The 11,146-nt window shown below is 43.5% G+C and overlaps 1 long non-coding RNA gene across 1 annotated transcript; it reads right to left on the reverse strand.

Annotated features, from left to right (window-relative positions):
- Positions 1–466: 466 nt before the first annotated feature.
- Positions 467–9,813, reverse strand: LOC137448425 (uncharacterized). Its single transcript, XR_010989086.1, has 3 exons — positions 9,754–9,813; positions 3,628–3,867; positions 467–1,459 (listed from the first exon to the last, which is right to left on the reverse strand). It is a non-coding gene; the product is annotated as an uncharacterized lncRNA (long non-coding RNA).
- Between the last annotated feature and the right edge of the window lie 1,333 nt (positions 9,814–11,146).

Genomic DNA, 11,146 nt, shown 5'->3' on the forward strand with positions numbered 1-11,146 from the left:
CCCTTTCTTCATTTGAGAGCACAGCCCAGAGGAGAAGTCACACCACTGGATCTGCACAGCCATCCCTCAGAACTCACCTTGAGATTCTGCTCAATACTGGGTGAGACAGCCCTTGATAGCTTGCAGTCATTCTATTTGGTTGCATCTCTAATAAATAACCAGGTGATGACTAATTGGACAGCCCAGGGATCCATATATCACAGAATCAATAAGGTTGGAAAAGACCTCCAAGATCATCAAGTCCAACCTGTCACCCAAGACCTCATGACTACTGAACTGCTTTGCTGATGAGTTTAATTACTGTTATTTTGCAGATGATAGAATCAATAAGGTTGGGAGAGACCTCAAAGATCAAAGATCTATATGTATAAAAGAGATAGATAGATAGATAGATAGATAGATAGATAGATAGATAGATAGATAGATAGATAGATAGATAGATATACAGACAGACAGATATAGATCTTCATCAGGTCCATCATTTATTCCACAGCCTATGCTCTTTGCTTTCATGGTCCCTTCAGGAGCTGGGGACACTTGTACTGGTTCCTGGCATCACTGTTGGCAATGGGGGCTCCAAAACTGGAGGAAACTGAAGGAAGAAGAAGTAAACTCCCACGTTCCTGTGAGGCTTTCTGGGTATGACAACACTGCATGCCGTGGCTGCAGTCTAATTCACATTTAATTGCATTAACATTTAATGCTTGAAAATGTCAGGAAAGGACTTTGGGGGCTGGGGGGAGAGGGAAAAAAAGGCAAGGCAGAGCCGAGAATAGAGGCAGATGAGAGACACACACACACACACAGAGGTTTAAAAGCCTGATTTGGCTGCCTCCATTTCTCTTGTCTGGTGCCATCCTGCAAACAGAAATGTAGTGTTTGCTCTTAAAACGCCCCTGCCACCAGCTCGCCAAAGCAGTTGAAGCTCATCAGATGTAACTGCTGTGTCTAATGGACGTTGCTCCCTGGAATGCCTTTGGATAATGAAAATCGTGCTGGGGATAAAGCAGCTCCTGCTCTTCTGAGAGCTCTTGGGACTATCAGCTCTGCTCCATTGAACCTCAGTGCTCCTCCGAGCAGGGGCTTCAGGGAGTAGATGCACTCGGGGCTGAGGTAGGAGCTGGCGCTGCGGCTGCACGGCCGGGAGTGACTCCGGAGAGCTGCTGCTCGCAGGCAGCACCTCGCCAGGTAGTTTAGAAGCTCCTTTAGGATGCCAGCGATCTGTCAGGCTGAGAGGAGGTTAGACACAGGCAGTGCCTGCAGCTGAGAGGGCTCAGACGCTGTGTGCGTGGCCAGTCCTTGGTAATGGAAGAAGTCCTTTGCTGTCATCCTTTTCACCACGAGATTTTTCTCAGGCGGGAGCTGTACAGAAGATTCCGGTCCTGAAGGACCAGCCACACAAAGGTCAGGTGCAGTCTTTTTTTTTCCAGGGCTCTTCTTCAGGAAATATTTTTGACCACTTTAAAAATCATTAAAAAAAAAAAAAAAAGAAAGAAAAAAAAAGAAAGAAAGAAATTAAATTTAAAAGGTTACATGGAATTTAAAACAAAAAAAAATGATATCTAACTTAAGTTTCAAATCCTCCAAAGAAAGTTCTGAACTTCTAAATTTGAACAGACAAGAAAACTGTTAAACTCCAAATCAAGCTTTAAAACTCCAAATGGAAATGGCTGCATAAAAAGAAAACCAGCTGACTCAAGTTAGTTTTAGATCTGAAATTGTTGTGAGAAAGCTCAATGAAGTCATTTTAAAAACCTGAATTATCAAGTCATTTTAAAAAAAAGAAATCTCAATGAAGTCATTTTTAAAATCTAAATTAAATAATTTTAAAAGTAAAAAATAAATCAGTTTCAAAAGCTAAGTGAAATCAGTGTCAAAAGCTAAGTTAACTCAGTTTAAAAATCCAAAATCAGTTTCAAAATCTAAATGAAATAATTTTCAAAATCTAAATTAAATCAGTTTCAAAATCTAAGTTAATTCATTTTCAAAATCTAAGTTAAATCAGTTTCAAAATCTACATTAAATTGGTTTCAAAATCTACATTAAATCGGTTTCAAAATATAATTGAAATCAGTTTCAAAATCTAAATGAAATCAGTTTCAAAATATAAATTAAATCAGTTTCAAAATCTAAGTTAAATCAGTTTCAAAATCTAAATGAAATCAGTTTCAAAATCTAAATGAAATCAGTTTCAAAATCTAAATTAAATTACTTAAAAAATCTAAATGAAACCAGTTTCAAAATCTAAATGAAATAATTTTTAAAAATCTAAATTAAATAATTTAAAAAATCTAAACTAAATAATTTTCAAAATCTAAATTGCATCATTTTTAAAAAATCTAAATTAAATAATTCTTTAAAATCTAAATTAAAGCACTTTTTAAATGGAATTAAATAATTTTTAAAAATCTAAATAAAATTATTTATTACATCCAAATTCAATGATTTTTTTTTTTTAAATCCAAATGAAATGATTTTTAAAATCCAAATTAAATAACTTTTAAAATCCAAATGAAATTACTTTTAAAATCCAAATGAAATTACTTTTAAAATCCAAATGAAATTACTTTTAAAATTCAAATGAAATAACTTTTAAAATTCAAATGAAATAACTTTTAAAATTCAAATGAAATAACTTTTAAAATTCAAATGAATCATTTTTTAAATCCAAATTAATTGTTTGGGGTTTTTTTTAAGCTAAATCAAATAATTTAAAGAATCTAAATTAAACATTTGTAAAAACTAAATTAAATGATTTTTGAAAATGGAAATTAAATTAGTTGTTTTAGGAATGGAATCAAATTATTTTCAAAATCTAAATGAAATAATCTTAAAAATCCAAATGAAATTATTTTTTAAATGGAAATTAAATAATTAAAAAATCTAAATTTAATTATTTTAAAAAATCTAAACGAAATTATTTTTTAAAATTCTACATTAAATTATTGTTTTTAAATCTAAATGAAATAATTTTTAAAAGTTGAATTCAAGAATTTAAAAATCTAAATTCAATTATTTAAAAAAATCCAAATGAAATTATTTTTAAAATAAAAATTAAATAATTAAAAAATCTAAATGAAATTATTTTTAAAAATCTAAACGAAATTATTTTTTAAAATTCTACATTAAATTATTTTTTTTAAATCTAAATGAAATCATTTTTTAAAGTTGAATTCAAGAATTTAAAAATATAAAATGAAATTATTTTTAAAAATGCAAATTAAATTATTTTTAAATCAAAATTAAATAATTTAAAAATCTAAATTTAATTCTTTTTAAAAGCCAAACTAAATTAATTTTTAAATTCTAAATTAATTTTTTTTTAATTCTAAATTATTTTTTTTTAAAATTCTAAACTAAATTAATTTTTAAATTATAAATTAAATTATTTTTTTAAATTCTAAATTAAATTCTTTTTAAAATTCTGAATTCTTTTTTAAAATCTAAATGAAATCAATTTAAAAAGTTGAATTCAAGAAGTTAAAAAAATCTAAATTAAATTCTTTTCCAAATCTAAGTTAAATTACTTTAAAAATCCCAATGAAATTATTTAAACATCAAAATTAAGTCATTTTGGGTTTTTTTTTAAATGGAAATGAAGACCTTTTAAAGTTGTGGTTATTCTACCTCAAATCTCAGTGGCGTCTCCTCCATGGTAGAAGCTGCGCAGTCCTGGAAGGTCCAGGTGAAAATCGGTTTCACTTGGAGAATAAGGCTGCAGTGGGCTCACAGTGTGCAGGGCTTGAGCCTTCCTGGCCCAGGGAAATCACACTCAAGAGAGAGGATTCCCAGAGCTCATTCATTTTCCATGGAGACATCCAACACTCAGAGCTTTGTCTCCTCACTCCTGCGCCCAGCCTGCTGCCCCTGTAAGGAAGAGCAGAGCTGCCTCAGAGCCTCTCTGCTGCAAAGCTTCCAGGTCTATTTAGAATAAACCAAACCAGGTTGGAAGAGACCTTCAAGATCATCGTGTCCAACCCATCAACCAATCCAACCCACCCAAACAGCTAACCCAGGGCACCAAGCACCCCATCAAGTCTCCTCCTGAACACCTCCAATGACGGCGACTCCACCACCTCCCTGGGCAATCACTCTTTCTGTGTGGAACTTCTTCCTAACATCCAACCTGAACCTCCCCTGGCGCAGCCTGAGACTGTGTCCTCTTGTTCTGGTACTGGCTGCCTGGGAGGAGACCATCATCCGCCTGGCTACAACCTCCCTTCAGGTAGTTGTAGAGAGTGGTAAGGTCACCCCTGAGTCTCCTCTTCTCCAGGCTGAGCAATCCCAGCTCCCTCAGTCTTTCCTCATAGGGCTTGTGTTCTCTGTCTCTTCCCTTCAGTGATTTGACAGCAATGGATTATAATGAAACTAAACTGCCTGGAAGATTTCAGAACAGAAGTTTTTTGAGTCGGGCTAAGGGCTGCGTGGCCTCCATCTGCCTTCCCATTCTACACAAAGTCCCTAGAAAGGTCTCCCACAGACCATGGCAAAGCAGGGCTGGGGCCAGGGGGCTGAGGGCAAGAGAAGCAAGGGATGATGAACCTCTGAAAATGGCCAAAGGGTTCACAGTCTCAAGCTGCGCCAGGGGAGGTTTAGGCTGGAAGTTAGGAAGAAATTCCTCCCAGCAAGAGAGATTGGCCATTGGGATGTGCTGCCCAGGGAGGTGGTGGAGTCACCATCCCTGGAGGTGTTTAAGAGGAGCCTGGCTGAGGCACTTGGTGCCATGGTTTAGTTCCTTAGATGGTGTTGGGTGATAGGTTGAACTTCATCTCAAAGGTCTTCCAACCTTGTCTATTCTATTCTATTCTATTCCATTCCATTCCATTCCATTCCATTCCATTCCATTCCATTCCATTCCATTCCATTCCATTCCATCACACAAAGCACTGAATCTCATCACCCTTCAGACCTGCTCTGTATGTCTCCTGTCCTCCAGGATAGGACATAGAGGGAGGAAATTCTGCCCAGAGCAGTGGTGGAGTCACCATCCCCGGACATGTTTAAGCAGCCTGTGGACCTGAAGAGTAGGGATGTGGTTTATGGATATAAACTCCAGCACAGGAGGCTCCACCTCAACATGAGGAGGAACTTCTTCACTGTGAGGGTCACAGAGCCCTGCAGCAGACTGCCCAGAGAGGTTGTGGAGTCTCCTCCTCTGGAGATGTTCAAGCCCCATCTGGATGTGTTCCTGTGTGCCCTGTGCTGGATTCTCTCGTCCTGCTCTGTCAGGGGGGGTTGGACTGGAAGATCTCCAGGAGTCCCTTCCAACCACTAACATCCTGTGAGCTTGTAGTGTTAACCCTTCAGTGCTGGGTGGAAGGTTGGACTGGATGAGCTTGGAGTTCTCTTGCAACAGGATGTTTTCAGTGATTCTATGTGAAACTCTCAGAAAACACCAGTGAACAGAGTGCCCTGGAGAATTCTGATGATCCTAGGTCACAGGGCAGAAAGCTCAGAGGAACATCTTTGACACGCTTTAAAAGGAGCAGGTCTGAAAAATGAGAAGCTAACAATGTGGGATTGGAAGTCATCTACTGAAGTCCCTTTCCCAGTCTCCCTAATCAAAGCACCTGAGGAACATCACCAGAACCTTTCCTCATGGCATCCTTGTTGCAGCTGGAAGTGCCACTAACCTCTTATCTTGTAACTACAAAACTAGGGAATAAAGTGAAATGCCAGAAATCACAGAGCCTGATCAGGCCCAGGCTTTCCCCCGCCCCTGCAACTACTCCCACTGAACGTTTGCCACCCAGAAAATCCTCTCAAGTCATAGACTCATAGAATCAACAAGGCTGGGAAAGACCTCAGAGGTCATCAAGTCCAACCTGTCACCCAACACCTCATGACTAACTAAGCCATGGCTCCAAGTGCCACATCCAAGCCTTTTGTGAACACCTCCAGTGACGGTGACTCCACCACCTCCCTGGGCAGCACATTCCAGTGGCCCAATTCCTCTTTCTGGGGAGTACTTTCTCCTCACCTCCAGCCCCAACTTTGAGCCAGACAGGGTAGAAAACTGGGAGGAGCAATTTGTTTAGAGAAATGCCATCCAAATGCTGCATATGTCCCATGTGAGTCAAAGCAAGTTATTTTCTTCCTTCAGTACCCAGCTGCACTATTTTCCAAGGCAATCTCCATAGGCTGGAATTTCCTTATGGACATGGAAATGGAAGGGTGCTGTAGCCTAGCAGCTTTTGGCATGGGCATGTATTGCCTTTGAGTCACTGCCCATGATGCTTTTATTCCTGAGCTGTGAAGTCTTGGCCATCTGACTCTCAGATTTAATACATTAACAAGATAACACTGCCTACCAGCAGGAGGAAAAGCTTAGTTGTGCAAGGGCTTCCCCTTATCCTTTCCACCCTTCACCAGGTCAGGGTGGGTTGTATGCAGCACCTGACTCATCAGCTACCCCTTCTCTTTGCTAAACCCTTCATGCTCAACTGGTAGGACAATCTTTCTTTTACTTTGGAGCTCAGTTTTAGACACACAACAGAACAGAGCACAGACACTGGAGGATGGTCTCCTGCAGCATGGTAAATGACAGAGTTTAACTGAGTAATGCAGAGGCAATTAAAAGAGGAACATAACCCTGGGAGTTGGCACCCTATAACCTGTGACTAAGCAGCCAAGCAACCAAGTCAGTGCCTACATCCCTCAGCTATGCTTCTGCAGTATGCTGCTCATATCTAACCATACTGCAGAGTGTGATGGGCAGTAGCACAGCTGAGAGCTCTGGGCTCGTTCTGTGGCAGCAGCTCTTCTTGTGTACAGTGCAAAGGGATCCTCTCTAGAGCAGCTTTCCCTTACTGTGCCATTGGCACAGAATGGCTTCAGCTGGAAGGGACCTCAGAGATCAGCTGCTCCAACCTGCCCCACAGGCAGGGACACCTCTCAACTAGACTCAGCTGCTCAAGACCTCATCCAGTCTGGTCTTGAACACCTCCCTGGGCAGCTTATTCCAGAGTCTCAGCACCCTCCTACTGAAGAACTTCTTCCTCAGCTCCAGTCTAGCCCTGCTCTCCCTCAGCTTCAAACCATTCCCCCTTGTTCTGTCTCTAGACACCTTCATGAAATATCCCTCTGCAGCCTTCCTGTAGGATCCCTTCAGCTATTGGAAGGCAGCTCCAAGGTGCCCCTGAAGTCTTCCCTTCTCCAGGTTGAACACCTCCAGCTCCCTCAGCCTATCCTCACAGCAGAGCTGCTCCAGCCCTTGGATCACCTTTGTGACCTCCTCTGGACTCACTCCAACAGCTCTGTGTCCTTCTTATGCTGGAGACACCAGAACTGGATGCAGTATTCAAATTGGGGTCTCAGGAGAGCAGAGCAAAGGGGCAGAATCCCTTCTCTTGCCCTGCTGCCCACACTCCTCTAGATGATCCATGAAGTCACTCCAGATCACGCAGTGCAGCTGAGTAAACTGGAAAGCCATGTCTTAAATGAGGCATGAGTGTCCATGCAACAAAGTGATACTGAAAGCTGTCGACCAGCTGCTCATCTTGCAGCATGAGTGGCATCCCTGGAGGTTTTTGCAGCCAGGCTGGCTGTGGCTGTGAGCAAGCTGCTGTAGTGTGAGGTGTCCCTGCCCATGGCAGGGGGGTTGGAACTGGCTGATCCTTGAGGTCTCTTCCAACCCTGACAGTTCTGTGATTCTATGTGCAGAGCCCCCATTGGCTTTACTGGCCTAGAGGTCCTGCATGCAGACATAGGTTTCTTTTGGAAGAAGTCCTCTTCTGATGCCTGTGTTTGCCTGGCTTTTAGGAGGCTGCACGACCTCAGCAACATGACCTACTGAGTCACAGGAGCTGGCCTTCTGCACCAGGGCACCTTAAGCTAAGCAATACAAGCAACTCTTGTTGGCACTGTCCCTTGGGGAGGATGGTCTCCACTGCAGCTACAGAAGGCAGCAAGAGCTTGGGGACAGATGGATTGAAATAAATGGTAATTTTTAAATGCCAGTGATGATAGAGCTGGGAAAATGTTGAAATATTCTCCCAGCTTAGCCTGCAGGGGGGAAAAGGCATTTCAGAGAATCACAGAATTGTTAGGGTGGGATGGGACCTCAAGGATCAGCCAGTTCCAACCCCCTGCCATGGGCAGGGACACCTCACACTACAGCAGGCTGCTCACAGCCACAGCCAGCCTGGCTGCAAAAACCTCCAGGCATGAGGCTTCCACCACCTCCCTGGGCAACCTGTGCCAGTCTCTCACCACCCTCATGGGGAAGAACTTCTTCCTAACATCCAATCTGAATCTCCCCACTTCTAATTTTGCTCCATCCCCCCCAGTCCTATCACTCCCTGGCACCCTCAAAAGTCCCTCCCCAGCTTTCTTGTAGCCCTCTGCAGATCGTGGAAGGCCACAATGAGGTCTCCTCAGAGCCTTCTCTTCTCCAGACTGAACAGCCCCAACTCCCTCAGCCTGTCCTCATAGGAGAGGAGCTCCAGCCCTCTGCTCATCCTTGTGGCCCTTCTCTGGACATGTTCCAAAGAGAAAGTCCAAACATGTTTCAGAAACACAAAGGGCCAAGACAGACCTAGCTCCAAGTTTCATCTCTGTTACCAAGGCAGAGTACAGAGTTGACAATGACAGAATCTAAGCTATCACATCAAAGCACTGAAATGAGTCATAAAGCAGAGCAGTCTAATGCCTACTGTCAAAGCTATTTTTGTTCACTGGGAGCTGTTTTTGCAGGCTGACATAATTGGACAACAGGTATGACAGAAGCCTTTGCTGGGAGGTTATCTGCACTGAGACAGAGGCTTTGCTGGAAGGGGGGAATGAAAAGCAGGGCTCTGCCAAACAGCACAGCATGGAGGGAGCCTGCCTAGCCCAGGGAAAGCAGAAGGCTCTGATTCCCTTTCCCTGAACCTAATACCAGTCCTACTCTAGTGGGTTGAAATTACCCCCCAAGTAATTTGAGAGAATTCCCCCCCTCAAAATAAAGCTGCCAGGCCAGCTCAGTGGAAGCAAATGAAGCTCTGTTTACAAAGAAACTAAAACCTAGAGATATGAAATCCAGTGCATATGTACAAAATATTACTATAGCTACAACTTCTAAACAACACAAGGACTCCCCCTGGACAAAACCAGGGGGCTACCAATAGCTTGCCCCTCTCCCCTTCCCTCCAGACAAGGGAAAAAAGAAAGAGGAGAAAAGCAGAGAGCAGCTGGTTAGTACTTGCAGCCAAGGTCAGCAAGCCAGCAGAAGCAAGCAGCAAGTAGCAGCTAGAGCAAAGAACTGAAAACAAGAGAGAAAGTTTATACAACTAACTTTATGTCAGTTGTCAGACCAAGGGCATTATTCAGACCTTATCATTCTTCTTTTTACAATAGAGTAGAATAGACCTTTGAGATCATCAAGTCCAACCTATCACCCAACACCATCTCATCAACTCAACCATGGCACCAAGTGCCTCAGCCAGGCTCTTCTTAAACACCTCCAGGCATGGGGACTCCACCACCTCCCTGGGCAGCACATCCCAGTGGCCAATAACTCTTTCTGGGAAGAATTTCTTCCTAACATCCAGCCTAAACCTCCCCTGGCACAGCTTGAGACTGTGTCCTCTTGTTCTGGTGCTGCTTGCCTGGGAGAAGAGACCAACCCCCACTTAGCTACAACCTCCCTTCAGGTAGCTGTAGAGAGCAAGAAGGTCTCCCCTGAGCCTCCTCTTCTCCAGGCTAAGCCACCCCAGCTCCCTCAGCCTCTCCTCCCAGGGCTGTGCTCCAGACCTCCACTGGTAACTTACTTACATTCTACCACTTCTCCTGAAGATCTGTGGAGAATTCCGTAGCCATCAGTCTAAACCTGCCACACCTGCCAAGGCTACCTCCCTGTGAGACTCAGGAACTGTTGTGGTGTTTCATGCTGGGAACTTCCTAGCAACCAGTTATCCACAAAAGGCATGAGTGATACTGGGCAAGAAAGAAGAGGGGGGGAACCACAAAAACAATCCATATTTCTGATCTGAATATTCACCTTTCAGGAAGCTCCTGACCTAGGCAGCTGGCTTGTGTTCCCCCACTCCTTTTCCCAACCCCCACTAGAACATCCTCAGCTGTACATGGGGCATTAGAAGTCAGCATGATGGGACACATATCACACAGAATCACCAAGGCTGGAAGAGACCTCAAAGATCATCCAGTCCAACCTGTCACCACAGACCTCATGACTAGACCATGGCACCAACTGCCACGTCCAGTCCCCTCTTGAACACCTCCAGGGATGGTGACTGCCCACCTCCCTTGGCAGCACATTCCAATGGCTAACAACTCTCTCAGTGAAGAACTTTCTCCTCACTTCCAGCCTAAACCTCCCCTGGCACAGCTTGAGACTGTGTTCTCTGGTGCTGGTTGCCTGGGAGAAGAGACCAACCCCCAGCTGGCTACAACCTTCCTTCAGGGAGTTGTAGACAGCAAGAAGGTCTCCCCTGAGCCTCTTCTCCAGGCTAAGCAACCCCAGCTCCCTCAGCCTCTCCTCACAGGGCTGTGCTCCAGACCCCTCCCCAGCCTCACTGCCCTTCTCTGGACACGTTCATCCCTTGATGTTATCATCTACAATAACCTCCCCAGCTCATCTCTGCTGAGCTAAGCAGCACCCCAAAAAAAGCCCCAGAACTTGCCCATCCATCATCATTATTATTACTCTGCTTCAGCAGTAGTGGGGTTTTTTTTTGGGGGGTGGGGGTTAGGTTTCTTTTAGTACTTCCCACCTTGCAGACAGACTTCTGGCATTGCTCTCGTGATGGAAATCACCACCAGTCAGCCTTATCACACAAAATGAGTGGCTCCAGGAGAGAAATGAAGCTAGAGCTTAAATTAATTAAGTGAGTTCTTAATTTCAGGAGGCTGAAACCGCAGAGTGCCACAGCAAAGCAGCACCTACATAGGTCACAGGACAACCAACCCAAGCAGAAATATTTGCCTCCTCCTGGCTTCAGCCTGGTCTGTGCTTAAAGAAAAAGCCTTTCCAAACCATTCCCAGCTCTGCTCTCAGAGATTTTGCTTGAGAGCAGCTGACAGCTGAGGCTTAAACCCCCTGTTGATTGGAGATGACCCGTGCTGAGTTAGGAAGCCTGGTGCTTAGAAAAAGGCACCGAGTAGCCGGCACCCCCTGTCATTAAGAGCCGTGCTCTCCACAGCATCT

The sequence above is a fragment of the Melanerpes formicivorus genome, unplaced genomic scaffold (assembly GCF_026170545.1).
Source record: "Melanerpes formicivorus ecotype bairdi unplaced genomic scaffold, bMelFor1.0.p_v2 SCAF_24, whole genome shotgun sequence".
In the NCBI taxonomy this organism is placed as follows: domain Eukaryota; kingdom Metazoa; phylum Chordata; class Aves; order Piciformes; family Picidae; genus Melanerpes; species Melanerpes formicivorus.